Here is a 15,351-nt window from a genome sequence, read left to right on the forward strand (position 1 = left end):
ACTTTTGCCACAAGGTGGCGTCAGAGCAAACACAGAGGAGAAGACTGTTGTTTAGTGTATAATGGATGAAGCTTACAGAGAAACTATAGCAGTGGAGCAGATCCTTAACCCCCTCCCCCTCCCCCTGTTCTGCCTCCTTTAGAAAAGCCAGATAAAATCCAAACAGCTCTATAGTAGTAGGTAGTGGGTCTTTGGAAACCGAGTCTCTTGGTCCTGGTTCTTGTGGCTGATTATCTGATCAGTTGGTGACTGTAAGAATCTTCAGTGTGTTTTGATCATCCTTCTCTAGGTTATACAAATGCTCCAGACCAGGCCCCTCTTTTCTAGTCCCCTTCAGGTGCAGCTCTCTGAGTTGTGAAGTCTTCTTCAGAGTCAAGGCCAGATCCTCACAGCTTCTACCTGACAGCCAAGACAACCTGAGAGACAAAAAATAGAAGCTGAAAACAAGACTTCAGTAGGCTTTCTCACCTGGTAATCACCTCTCAGGTCCTTAAAGTCGCTCACTAGGAGTTTCCTGCACATCTTTGATTTGATATAATCCATCAGATTCCCAAATTGATGAAAACACGTTTGTGGAGACTGAATAAAAGCACTTTGAGTGCCATATTTAAAGTGGAACAGCGGTCTGTTTCTAAATGTTGCTCTGAGATATTTTTGCTACCATCTATGTGAGCCTGTCAGGGACAAAAGGAGGAACTTTAAAGCAACAATTTGTAACTTTTCCACTTTCCCAAGTAGTTTCAGGTGGATCTAGCTGTACAGGAAGTTCAGACAGGAAGAACACAGTGTTTTCATGTCCACAGGGCGTCCCTGTGTATCTTTGGCAGTGGGCCGTGATCCTGTCATGAGCAGTTTGTACATCTTTACAGTCCACACACCAGCCTTGTGCTAAAAAGAAGCCAGTTATCCCATCTCAGAGCTGTTTGATACAAAGGCTGAAGAAACAGATGCCCCTTTTCTACCGAGCTGGTGCTAGGGCTAGTTCCAGGCTAGTGCCTGGGTTAGCACCGGTTCTTTCTGTTTCCACCAACAAAGCACTGGCTCCAGGTGCTAAAAACTGGTGCTTAACAAGCATCAACTCTTTGCTAGGCCAGAGCGAGGGCCAGAGCAAACTGGCCTAAGGGGGGACAGGGGACATGGGGTGGGGTTATCATGACATGGTGGAAAACAGCCATTTTGAACTTGGCCACAGACGGAGTACGTGCTGGTTGGCTCCATTCTGCAGACCACAGTTACTGATCCTGGTAAGTTTTAATTCACCCTGTTGTTCGCCTACCATGAATACACTTGCTACAATATTCCCTCATCAATATTATGAACGTTACGCCAGCTAACGTGGTGCGTGCTATTGTTTGCAGGCCAGTTAGCCGCTAGTAAGCTAACAAACAATAACAATGCCTTAAGAATCCTGAAAAAAAGCAGCAGCAATAATTCCCTGCAAGACCTGTATTCAGAACTTCCCTCGCTGTTACACGATGGCCCGTTTAATTATATTACTGAACTCTATGGTAACAACGTTTCTTGCTCATTTTAGAGTCGTCGACCTTGGATTTGGAGGCTCTGTTACCACAGCCAGCATCGCCAGTCCCATCTTGCAGCACGCCTGTTCCATCCTGCAGCTCGTCTTCTTCGTCTTCCTCTCGGACCAAATAGTTTGGTTTAAAAGTTTATTTGTGATTATGTTCATTTGTACTTTGTGTAAATAAAGTTATTTGTAAAAAGAGATGCATGTTTCATCCATAAGCCACTGATCATTAACTGGCGGCCCGAGGGCCAAATCAGGCTCTGGTTTTAAGAGTATCTTTTGGCTTCAAATGTCTGCAGCTTTTAAATTCACCCCAAAAACAATTACTGTTTAAATAGCTTTAGAATGATCTGATGTTGATCTGTTTCTACAGAAATTTACTCTTCAGCCATTATTAGTAATATCCTTTTAAAAAAATGGGTTAAGACTGGCAGAAACATTGCAAAAATGTCCTGAGTGAGGGATTAAAGGGGTTAGAGAGTGGCAAAATGTGCTTTGGAGTGGCACAAAGGGGCAAAAATATGCAGGAATGAAATAATGAAAAGGGGCTAATAGTGTCAAAAATGAGTTCATCCACACATTTTCAATTTCAAACATAGCAGCATGTGAGTTTTCTTTTTTCATACCAAGCTAGATAGATAATGTCCTACTCTAGCACATATATTACTTGATTTGTATTGTTGATTTCGATAAATCTATGGAAAATGTAATAAGTTCATGCTATACTGACATAAAAAGTGGGGCATTTCAGTAAATAATGAAATGGTGATTTCCTCATCTCAAACAAACAAGTCAAACAACAGCGCTGGGTACGAAACAAAAAACAGTTTATTTGGATAGAACAGCATGCCTTCAGCCACACACAAAGAAAATCACCGATCTGCATGGTTAAACATTATGGAGTACACAGCAGGTCATCGACATTTTCTTGCTCAGCTCCAGCTTGTAGTCATTTCTTTTAGAATGCACCTCCTCACAGTCAGCCTGAAGACCATCTATAATCATAAACAAACATATCGTCAATTTATTACGTTTGTTTAACTGCTATGTACTTGATGCAAGCGTAGTCGAGGCTAAGTAGTAGTGTTAGCAAAGGCTAACACTAACGTGTCTGATAATTACCTGTATTCTCAAACGTAGTCTCTGTTCCCTGTGACTCCAATGAAGACGGATATTCTGTAGCAGTTGTTTTACATTTGGCTCTGGATCTTTATACAGGCTTGCAAAGCCAGGAACATCGATCGCATGTATACGATGATCTCCTCCATTGCTTTGTTTACTTGCGCATGGCGCGAGCGTCCTTTGGTTAAAGGCTGCGTATGCAGTGACGTACTGACGTTTTACGGTGACGCAGTGACGTGGCTCCAACTTGGCTCCTTGCCGATGAAAAACCAAACCGGTTCTTATGAAGAATGTGATTAGAACCAACTAAGCACTGGCACTAGCACCAGCACCAAACGAGCACCTGGTTCTTTTGATGGAAAAGGGGTATGAGAGTGACGGATGAAGCTGTCGAGAACTTTGTGAAGCAGTCAGCTGCAGGTCTGATGCTGGGCATCTGCATGTTGTTGATGGGGGGGGGGGGGGCGCCGAGGAACACGGTATTGACTTGTTACATATTGTCGCTGTATGTGGACTGATTGACAAACATTTAGAAGCTCCTCACCTCAGGATCTCCAGACAGCACTGAGGTTTACCCAGCCATTCACAAAGATGCTTCACCCCTGCCTCCCCCAGCTGGTTGGAGCTCAGGTCCAGCTCCTTGAGCGCTGGGCAGCGGATTTGGCCCAGATAAGAGCAGCTGAGTCCTGCAAGATTGCAGCCTTTCAAACTGGAAGACATTTAAACAGATTGAACAGTGGATCAGATCATCAGAGACTCACTGGTCAGCAACCAGAAGTGGTCTGGACCTGAGGTCCTGAGTGCTGCCAGTGCAAAAGAGGATGGTCATGGACACGCAGCCTAGGACTCACCTCAGTCTCTCCAGCCCACAAAGCGAGTCAGTCAAGGACTTAGAAAGGCTGCGGACCCCATTGTTTTTTATCTCATTCAAGCACAGATCCAGGACTTTGAGGTGGGTGGGGTTTGATCTCAGAGAGGAAGCGAGAGCAGCACAGCTGACTTCTGAAAACCGACAACGAGCCAGCCTGTCAGGAAAACAGATTTAGTCATTAATGCTTAAATACAGGGGCAGTGATGTTTGACTTCACCCAACCTGCTACCAAACCTGCCAAAGAAACACTAAGGACAGGGCTCTTTATGTTCAGATCTCTAACTCTGAACCATTGGACCCCTGACTATGGCAAAAAAAAACAACTACAACCCTGAGGCCCATGCTTCATTTGCTCTGGCTGATGCTTCACATCCCTCTTCATTCAACCATGTGACCAATCCAGTTACCTCCATACAATTAAAGCTCACTGAAGCACCAGTTGTTACGGCCACAGCTGTACTCCCTCTCCTGAAAGGTGACTAACCCCACTCTGGAGTGTTCTGTGTGTGTTTGCATTTGTGTGTGTGTGTGTAGGGGTGTGTGGGTGTGTGTGTGTGTGTGTGTGTGGTATGTGTGATGGTGTCTTTTCAGCTATCAAGCCTGATTGGTGTGCAGCCCTGCTAGGTCAATCAACCAATCAGAGAGGAGCACCTGAGAACCTGCAGCTATAAAAGCGTGTCCACCTTTCAGTCTGGGCCCAGCTTCATTTGATTCAGCTGGCCTCTGTGCCTCTTTGTTAGTGTTGGTTTTAGTCATATTGTTCAACTTCCAGTTATGTGACTTAGTATTTCTTGTTAGGAGGCACTGGTGTTTCTCTTGTCTGGGCTAGGAATCTAGTCATCTTTAGGAGCACACACACATTGACTTTAGTACTTTTGCTTTGTTAGAGTCACTAGGTTTAGGGCTGCTGTTTCACTTGTATTTTGGTTGGTTAGAGAGAGTAGGGAGCTAGGTTTTCTTTCCATTTTGTTTCACTAAGGTAAGGTAGCACTTCAAACTCTAGTTACTCTCTTTTGCTCTAGTTCATAATTTATGTAATCAGCACCTGCATGCCCTCTCTTTTGCTATTAGCCTCACCTTTAGATTTGTGAACATTTTTTACTTCTTTGTTAATAAATAACTTTTGATGAACCACACAATCTGGTTTTTATGTTACCTCCCTATCCCCTCACGAGCTGGGTCGTAACGTAAATGGGGGCTCGTCCGGGATATATCTGTTAAAGGATTCCTGGAGCTAAAATTTAATCATTTCTTAGAGGTAAGGTTGAGTGTTTTCGTGGCTTGTGTGTGTGCTATTTGGTTGGATAGGCTAAACTTCCTTACATGTGTTTGTAAAAACAAAGTGTTGACTTATTTGAAAGTCTTTGGCGTTTTCCCATGTTAGAGCAAATTGACCATTACGGCAATTCGTTAAAATGACTGTCTACTTCACATGAAATTGGCTAAATTGAATGTAAACAAAAGCTTGAAGCTCTTGTTATTGGTGAGTTGGTGGAAACAGGATCAGTTGTAGACCTCTGATGGGCGCCGAGGAACACGGTACTGACTTGTTACATATTGTTGCTGTAAGTGGACTGATTGACAAACATTTAGAAGCTCCTCACCTCAGGATCTCCAGACAGCACTGAGGTTTACCCAGCCATTTACAAAGATGCTCCACCCCTGCCTCCCCCAGCTGGTTGGAGCTCAGGTCCAGCTCCTTGAGTGCTGGGCAGCGGATTTGGCCCAGATAAGAGCAGCTGAGTTCTGTAAGCATGCAGACGTTCAAACTGGAAGACATTTAAACAGATTGAACAGTGGATCAGATCATCAGAGACTCACTGGTCAGCAACCAGAAGTGGTCTGGACCTGAGGTCCTGAGTGCTGCCAGTGCAAAAGAAGACTGTCATGGACACACAGCCTAGGACTCACCTCAGTCTCTCCAGTCCACAAAGCGAGTCAGTCAAAAACTCAGAAAGGCTGTGAACCCCGTTGTCTTTGAGCTTATTCCCTCCCAGATCCAGGTCTTTGAGGTGGGTGGGGTTTGATCTCAGAGAGAAAGCGAGAGCAGCACAGCCGACTTCTGAAAACTCACAATCAGCCAGCCTGTCAGGAAAACAGATTTAGTCATTAATGCTTAAATACAGGGGCAGTGATGTTTGACTTCACCCAACCTGCTACCAAACCTGCCAAAGAAACACTAAGGATAGGGCTCTTTATGTTCAGATCTCTAACTCTGAACCATTGGACCCCTGACTATGGCAAAAAAAAGTACAACCCTGAGGGCCATGCTACATTTGCTCTGGCTGATGCTTCACATCCCTCTTCATTCAACCATGTGACCAATGCAGTTACCTCCATACAATTAAAGCTCACTGAAACACCAGAGGACGATCTAACGTGGAGTAGAAATAGAAACCAGAACACTTTGATATCCAGAATTTTACTGGTCAAGCGTTGGTTTGGATTCACAGGGTGACCCTATGGCCTTCAGGAACTCGGATCTTGGCAGGGATTAAGTTCAGGGCTGTGTTCCCAGGCCTAGCTGGTTCTCTGGCTAGTCACCAAAGACGTGGACTAACTTATACCGCTTTCCCACTAAAATTAGCGTGTAAAAGCAGGTTTTTTTAAACGCGGGTAAACCTGGTAACAATCGGCAAGTGACTCCTTTCCCATTGCCAGTAGACCCGGGTCTGATCGCCAGCAGATGAGCTGCATGGCTGTTTTTTTCCTCTGGTACATCAAGCTGATGTCATCACGTTGCTTTTGTAGCTCAGTCTTTCTATACCAAAGATATCTGCTGAGAGTAATTAATGTCCTACTGACATATTCAGCTCCTACAGCCTTGAATTTGTCGTGGATTATCCAGCAAAGTGCAGCGCTTCCTACTTATGAGTGCAGCCAAATAAAGTAAAGGAGAACCTTTTATAAACAATGTTTCCATTTCATTTTTCACATCTATCTGCTTCTGGGAAATATTAGGCAAACCGATCTTTTTAATGATTTAAAACAGAAACTTCAGCCTGCCAAACTCCTGTGCCCTCCATCAGCTGTCATCAGGCTAAACAGCTGATGCAGGAGATGGCAGACTATTCAGACTGAGATTTAAGGGTGAAAACTAAAAAAAAAAAAAAAAAAAGAATATATAGTCATTTCCAAGGAGCAGACATATGATAAAGGAAAATGGAAACAACCTTTTAGAAAAGTCTCCCATTCTCCAGCTGTGTTTTTACGCAGGAAGCGCTGCGCTTCATGTGATAAACCATGAGAAATCCAAGGCTGTGGAAGCCTGACTGGTTCACAAAAAAATAACAGCTTTCAGTAGATATCTTCATTATGACAAGAGTGAGCTAGACAAGCATTTTTGTGTTTATATGTGCCGTTAAACTGCGCTGCCGTGCTGTGAAACTTCTGCCTTTAAACTCCTGCCTCCTCATCAGGCTTAAACGCATAGCTGACAGAATAAAGTTTCTGTGCAACAACAAAAAGGATCCATGAGATCACAACAGGCAAGGAACATAAATGTATTACTTGTATTAATATAAACATATGCACATTATGCCAAAGTCATCCCGTGTTCACCCGGGTGTGACGTTCCCACTGGAGCCGATCGGAGACGAGCTGATAAAAACCCATTGCAGGGTCGGTTGACCCGGGTCTGAATGCCGATTAGAGCCTTTCCCACTGCTGACAAAAGCCAATTGTTAGCGGGTTTAAACAGGTTTTTCGGCCAGTGGGAAAGGGGTATAAGTGAATGTGTCTGTTGTCTAAAAAGCTGGACCTGGTCTGACAGGGTTGGTAACGTTATGGTTCACCTCAGTGTTTCCACTCTGCAGTTTGGATCCTTCAGCAGAGCAGCGATCTTCGTCGCTCCATTGTCGCTGAGATTATTCAATCCAAGGTCCAATTCCCTCAGGTGGGAAGGGTTCAGCAGGAGAGCAGAGATCAGGGTGTCAGCTCTTTCCTCTTGTAGACTTGTCCTATAAAGCCTTCAGAAAAATGTTTCCTTTTTTAAAAACCTTCATACTGAGGGTCTCTAAGAGCAACTTGTGATCTTTCTCATTTTTGTAGCTGTCACTTCATGGAAAAGGAACCATCCTGATTCTGAAATCAAACCCTGTTTGTCTGCTCATGATGGTAAAAAACAAACATAGCTGCATGAAACGAGATCATGGGAAAGCCTGGAAGCAGGGGACATCTGCTCTATGGGTCGAGATGGCAGAAAGAAATACATTTGTCAAGAGGAGGGAACATGAAAAAGCCAGTGGGAGATGAGTGAGGGAGTTTTTGAAGGAGGAACTCAGAAACGAGTTTGACATAATTTCAAAGGCTAAGCACCTTTGTCCAAAGCAAAGTACACTATATTGCCAAAAGTATTGGCTCACCTGCCTTGACTCACATATGAACTTAAGTGACATCCCATTAACCCATAGAGTTTAATATGATGTGGGTCCACCCTTTGCAGCCATAACAGCTTCAACTCTTCTGGGAAGGCTTTCCACAAGGTTTAGGAGTGTGTTTATGGGAATTGTTGACCATTCTTCCAGAAGCACATTTGTGAAGTCACACACTGATGTCGGACCAGAAGGCCTGGCTCTCAGTCTCCACTCTAATTCATCCCAAAGGTGTTCTGTGGGGTTGAGGTCAGGACTCTGTGCAGGCCAGTCAAATTGATCCACACCAAACTCTCTCATCCATGTCTTTATGGACCTTGCTTTGTGCACTGGTGCACAGTTATGTTGGAACAGGAAGGGGCCATCCCCAAACTGTTCCCACAAAGTTGGGAGCATGGAATTGTCCAGAATCTCTTGGAATGCTGAAGCATTCAGAGTTCCTTTGACTGGAACTAAGGGGCCAAGCCCAGCTCCTGAAAAACAAGCCCACACCCTATGGATTAAGAATGGGATGTCACTAAAGTCCATATGCGAGTCAAGGCAGGTGAGGGAATACTTTTGGCAATATAGTGTATTTAAATCCAATACCTCTGGTAATAACCATTTAATCCTGAGAATAAGTTAGACAGCACACTTTGAGCTAGGCTTTAATATGAAAGTTTATGGTTATCAATGCAGCTTTACAATCATACAAGTATTTCTACAGTTCCGTGCCAAATTTCCAAAGACTTGAACATTTTGTTTCTCCTGAATTAAAAACCAATGGTTTGAGTCTTTCCTCTATCAAACTTACCAAAGTCTTTCCACTTGGCAGTCAGGGTGCTTCAAAATGTCAGAGAGCTGGTTGAATGCGGGTCCTGTAAGATGGTTTTTGCTCAGATCCAGGTTTTTCAGGTTGTGTGGATTCAGTCTGAGACCCAGACTCCCTGTGATGCCACAGTCACACAGCCTGCAGGGAGACGCCTGGCTCTTAGTTCAGCAGAAGTTAACAGTTATTGTCCCCAGCGGATGATTCCTACTCCCTCCCCACCACATCATTTGGGCAAACTCCACAGCAGAATCTAACATGTTGGTGTGGCAGGTCCTGATTTTTTCCTGCTCTCTAAAGGACGTACCCGTTGGATTTAATGACCCAAAGATTTTTCCCACATTCACCTCCCTCAGGAACATTTGGACTATTTCTTAGAAAGTTCTAGAAATGATAAACTGCTGTTTGAAAGTTACCTCAGAGTTTCCAGAGAGCATCTGTCAAGAATTCCTAGAAGTGGCTGCAGTCCTTTGTCCTGGAATCTATTCTCGCTGAGATCCAACTCTCTGATGTGTGAGGGGTTTTAAGTCAAAGCACTGGCCAAAGACTGACATCCCTCCATGGTGATTTTACATCCATTTAAGCTGTACAAAAGAAAAAGGGGAACAAAGCTCAAACCTGTAGGAAATACGGTGTAGATTAGGAGAAGAGGAATGAATAAGTCTGAATGAGATACATGCATATTCACCAAACCTCTGCCTGCAACCACAGATTTATGCTGTGAAATGATACAGCCACCAAAGGAGAACTCAGGTAGATCCAGTGGTGGACAAAGTATTGAACTCCAGTACTTGAGTCAAATCTTACTCAAGTACAAGCAAAAGTTGCTCAGTGAAATTTTACTCAAGTTAAAGAACTAAAGTACTTACTTTTAAAAATACTTAAGTATTCAAAGGTACAAAGTACATTTTCTAATATCAGTACATTGCTGTATTGTTTTCTCAGTGCTTTGACAGAACCTTGTAAATTTCTGAAACCACCTAATGAGTTCTTGAATGCAGAAATGTAGTTTGATTGCAGTGTACACAGAAGACATTTGAAATGATATGAATCATTTCTCATTTCTGAAATCTCAAACATGGAGCTGAGATATGGCCATGGGTGCGCTGGTTTTTCAGCTTGAGTTTCTCCTGCCATCTCCATTGCCGAGTTTTGTTTGAATGAAAGCGGGAGAGCTTGCTACACAGTGAGGATGACATAGCCTATTTCCAAATCCATCCCAGGTGTGAGCGGTGACTGTGATTGGTTCCCTTCTGTGAGGAGCACAGGGTGTGGCCAATTGCATTTTAGAAAAGAAAAACACCAACATCTGACTACAGAGCTGTGCTGAACTTAAAAGGAACAAGGAACGACAAGCTTCCTAGAAATGTAGTGGAGTTGAAAGTAAAATATTTGTCTTTGAAATGTAGTAGAGTGGGAGTCACAAGTTTCCAAAAAACAAATACTCAAGTAATGTACAAATACTGAAAAAATGTACTTCAGTACAGTACTCAAGTAAATGTACTCTGTTACTGTCCACCACTGGGTAGATCTGACTATCTACAGTGACTTTGTGCATGTTGCTGGTTTAGCGCTAGCTTCTGCTGTGGTGCTGACTGTGCGTTTTTGGCAGGACGACTTGGAGCTGCCTACATTCCAGTTCAGCTCCAACATTAATTCTAGCTGAGCGTACAAAGCTGATGGTCCAGATTCTGTGTCTGTCATCAGGCTGATCCATCTGTCAAACCTTGAAGCTGATGCACTTGTTCTTGGACAGAGAGTGAACGGATCAATCAGGGTCATTTGAGGATAGATCCAAAGTAAACAGATTATTAGGATCCTTTTTTGATGGACAAAAGTTTTAGACAATGTGTATCTAAGAAGAGCTGCTGATTCCTGTGTTTCTTTTAGATTTTGCATGACTAATCTCAGACAGCTCTGCTCTAAATCCTCCCCAGCTTTATCCTCCATTTGACTCTGAATTACTATAATTTACTAAAGTAACATCATGCTGTGTTCTCAAAGACGTTAAACTAGAGATTAAGACCTTAAACACATTGAGGATAGGTTTACTGAAGGAATCATTCTCCTTTTCAGTAGGACTGTTGTTTAACCAGGCATGGGTAACAGTAGAGCCCCTCCTGCTGGACACTAGAAAGAATGCAAGAACAAGAGAATCCTAAACTGGCATCTACTATCAGACTCAGAGGCTTTGACTTTCTCTTACACTTTCTGCAAAAACACATCTGGACGTCTGTACATGATCAGTGCTCCATAGAAAACAGTGACTCTTGGTCTAAGCGCCCTGTAGAGTCCTAAAAGTGGAAGTCCTAGTGTTCTCTCCTTACATGAGCCTCTGGAGTTTGCAGTTGGGACTCTTCAGGCCATCAGAAAGCAGTCTCATTCTAGAGTCGCCAAGATTATTTCTGCTCAGGTCCAACGTCTCCAGACCAGACGACTTAAAGCTGAGAACTGATGACATGTAGCGACAGCCTCTGTCAGTGAGCCTACAGTCAGTCAGCTTAGGTAAAAAAACAGCAGAATTAACCAGTGTTCAGTTAAAATAAAGTTAGAGAACATCCCTACCCCCAGTGCAAGAACACTAGCAGTGTGAACAGCCTGATAGTCCATCAGTGGTTCCCAACCTGGGCTCCTGGCACCCCTAGGGGGCGCCAAAGATTTCAGAGATGTTCAGAGACTTCATCTATGATAGGGTATAAAAAACAGTAACCTGACAGCTTGATGGATTTGTTTCACACATCCATCTGGAAAACCACTCATAGACAGCATTTGGGAAAGGGCTGAGGATTTGAAAAAAAAAACTCAGGGGGTGATTGGATGTGACTGTCTGTCACATCTTTACGGGCCAATCAGAGCAACAAAACACATGACGTAGCCACCACCGAGCTGCACATGTGCTGCTACCGAGGAATAATGTGAACCATGGCGACTGTAGACATGTCAGTACACGACTTTTGTGGTTTTTGAAAACAAAACAACTCACTACTGTTTTTTGTTCTTGTTTTAATGAAGCATAGTCATCAAGTTCTGATAAAACTGGCGCTTTAGCAGCATCCACACTAATGTCTGTCACCGTATCTATACCGGCCTCTTGTTGCTACTTGCCTATGTCACGATTCCGCCCAAAGGACTGCTAAAGTACTGCTCCTCAATGCTGATTGGTCCTGTCACTTTCTAACCGGGCCCAAACGGTTCAGACGGGAGCTTTGCAAGGTGGATTCACGGAAAAGAAACACGGAAATGGGCGAATCCATCTGCTATGCAAGGTTAGCCTGGATCAGATTTTAGTTTGGTACGCCAGTGTTCACACTGATCTAATGAACAGGACTTTGAGTTCAAGTGTTTATGGATCTGGGCCCAGGTCCCTACATGAAACCACCCTTATAGCAGTTTTGTTTTAGGAGGTTTAATACTTACAAAGCCGTCTTTGAGACTTTGACCACAGGCAGCAGCCTCTCCAGAGCGTCCTCTGATTTACAGAACTTCGTCAGGTCAAAGAGATCCAGGTCTTCATTGGAAATGAGCAGGTTATCGGCCAAGGCTGACCAGTGTGCAGGTGAGATCTCACCAATATATCCTGAGCTCTGGTACTTCAGGACTTGATCTACCAGAGAATGGTCCCCCAGCTCGTTCAGACAGTGGAACAGATTGATACTATGTTTGGTATAAGTCTGCTTCTTAATCTTCTGGTGAATGTAGCTAATCACCTCCTTGTTGCTCAGCAGACGTCCTGCTTTGAATTCAAATACTTTCTGAATGAGCCTCTGGTTTTCATCCTGGGATAAACCCAGCAGAAAGCGCAGGAACAAGTCCCACTGTCCGTAGTCGCTGGTCAAAGCCATATCTACAGCATTCCTGTGGAGGAAGATGGTTGACTGAAGTTTTGGCATCATTCCTGTCCATACATCTGTCCATCTGCCAAGTAGATTTTTTCCACGATCAATGAAGGTCTCTAAGACGTACAGGGCTGCAAGAAATTCATGAACACTCAAATGTATAAAACAGTACATCTCATGTTTGTGAAGGCCACGTTCTTTTTTTGATGATCTGCCTACAAAGTCCTGAATAACTCGCGGCTTGGATCAGGTCAATCTTACAGTCTCTCAGGGCATTTTTATCAAAGATCACGTTGCCTTTCTTCGGCTGTTCAAAAGCCAGCTTTCCTAGTTTCATAATCAGCACTCTGTCTGTTTCTCTGTCCTGGTAATCCTTCTCTTGTGTCATCTTCAGCAGGACTATTAGGAAGTGTGTGTACATCTCAGTCACCGTCTTGGGTAGCTCACCTTCGTGACTTTCTGTCAGAAGGTTCTGGAGAACCGTGGCAGAAATCCAACAGAAGACAGGGATGTGGCACATGATGAAGAGACTTCTCAGGGGCTTGGACTGGAGATGCTGGAAGATCTTCTGAGCCATAACCTTGTCGGTCACTTTCTTCTGAAAGTACTCCTCTTTCTGCTCGTCATTAAAGCTGCGGACCTCGGTCACCCTGTGGATGTACTCCAGGGGAATCTTCATGGATGCTGCTGGCCGACTTGTGATCCAGACCGAGGCGTTGCACATTAGTTTCCCGCTGATTAAGTTGGTTAGTAGGACGTCCACTGTGTTAGGCTCTGTGACGCTGCGGCACAGCTTGTTTTTCTTGAAATCCAATTTGCTTTCATCCAGGCCGTCAAAGATGAACAATACCCTTAAACGATTGTAATCTGAGGCCTCCAAATCCTGCACTTCTATAAAATAGTGGGTGATCAACTCCATGAGACTCAATCTCTTATCTTTGATTAGGTTCAGCTCTCTAAATGTGAATGGAAATAAAAACTCAAAGGTTTGGTTGGTGTCCCCTCTCGCCCAGTCCCGAGTGAATTTCAGAACAGAGACCGTTTTTCCGATCCCAGCGATTCCCTTGGTCAGAACTCTCCGAGGTGGGTTGTCTTCATTTGATAAAGGTTGGAAAATGTCATTGAGGTTAATTTTTGTCTCCTCACTCTGACACCTTTTAAACTCTAATTCAATGACTTCATGTTCAGTGTTGACCTCCCCACTGCCTCCTTTGGTGATGTAGAGCTCCGTATAGATCTTGTCTGAAAGAGTTGATGATCCATCTTCCTCTGGGCCCTGACACAAATTCTCTGTTTCCTTTTCAAGGAAAGATTTTAGGGAAGATTGGCATTTTTGGATGTAACCTGAAAGAAAAATAAAGTCATAGTGAGCTGCATTAGTGTTTTACTTTACAAGTGCTTGGTTAACCTTTAAGCTGGGTATACACTGTGATATTAAGCCAACCATATGACAGTCATGGCAGAATGTCAACTCATACTGTGCGTCTGAATCATTTACAACGCACAACCATTGCACACGATTTGTGTGCGGCTAGTCGTGCATGACCTGAGTGCCCACACTGTATGAGAGAAGTCGGGACATCTCCTGACAGTTTACAAAGGAAAAAATCTTCCGATGTTGTTTATTCTGTTGTGTGGGAGTGTCTGGAGTCATACAAAACAAAATATCAAAGGTGTCAGAAATCCAGCAGACCATTCGGGTCAGATCATAGACTGTAGAAAGAATTGGACCAACCCTGTGTGACGTCAGCCGTCTGCTTACAATAGGCGGACTCAAACAGCTCTTGAAGCCAATCCACGGAGGCTTCCATATTGAAATCACGGTCTCAGTCGAACTCTGGATCGACCTAACGGCCCGTTCACCAAGCGCAACTTCCTGTCAGCTAGCTAGCTAGCATTCTGGTTGACAGAAACGTAGCCTCTGCCTGTCGAGCTATCTGTCAGTGAAATTAGACGCGCCAGTCAGTCCACAGTGAGGTTTTTCCTAAATATAATCTAAATTAGTGGTTTTCAAAGTGTGAGGCAGGCCTCCCCTGGGGGGCACCACAGAGCTTCAGGGGAGGTGTGGAACCATAAACCTGAAAAAAGGTGATTTGCTTTGCTAACCTCTGCTGTGCATTGAGACTTATAGTTACTGTAGGGACTATGCTATAGAGCAGTGTTACTCAACTCTCCACCAAAGAGCAAAATTGTTGAAAAATACCTTTGCAAAAGCCATAATCTAAGAGGTGAAAAGTGGCAAAAACAGCTTGAAGTAGCAATAAAAATAGGTTAAAGGTGGCAAAATGGTCAAAAAAGAGCAAAAAATGGGTAAAAAGGGGTGAAAATGGGGAGAAACAGCGGAAAAATGGTCAGAAAGAAGCAGAAATGGGTGAGAAGTGACAAAAAAATGAGTGGAAAGTGACTAAAATGGGCAAAAATCGGTGAAGATGGCAAAGATGGGCAAAGATAGGAAACAAGTGGCATGTAATGGCAAAAGGTAGTTTAATAAATGGGCAAAAAGTGGCAAAAAATGGGAGTAAAAGTAGAAAAAATAGCAAAAAGATGTCACAAAAATAAGCAACAAAAAAGGGATAAAAGGGACATTTAATGATGACGGGTAGCTTAAATGGGCAAAAAGGTGAAAAGGGGCAAAAATGGGGTAAAAAGTGGAAAAAATTGGGAAAAAGTGGCAAAAAAGAAGTTTTAAAATGGCCAAAAAAATATGAAAAAGAGGTATTTAATGGCATTATAACTGAATAAGAGGGAAAGGCAGATATTTAAGGACATGTGCAACCCAAAATATCCAATGTGTATTAATTTTAAAAATGTTTAGA

At 43.5% G+C, this 15,351-nt stretch overlaps 1 pseudogene; it reads right to left on the reverse strand.

The window, feature by feature from the left end:
- Window positions 1-238: 238 nt before the first annotated feature.
- Window positions 239-14,029, reverse strand: LOC121508369 (annotated as a pseudogene).
- Between the last annotated feature and the right edge of the window lie 1,322 nt (window positions 14,030-15,351).

This window comes from Cheilinus undulatus, linkage group 4 (assembly GCF_018320785.1).
Source record: "Cheilinus undulatus linkage group 4, ASM1832078v1, whole genome shotgun sequence".
Taxonomy (NCBI): domain Eukaryota; kingdom Metazoa; phylum Chordata; class Actinopteri; order Labriformes; family Labridae; genus Cheilinus; species Cheilinus undulatus.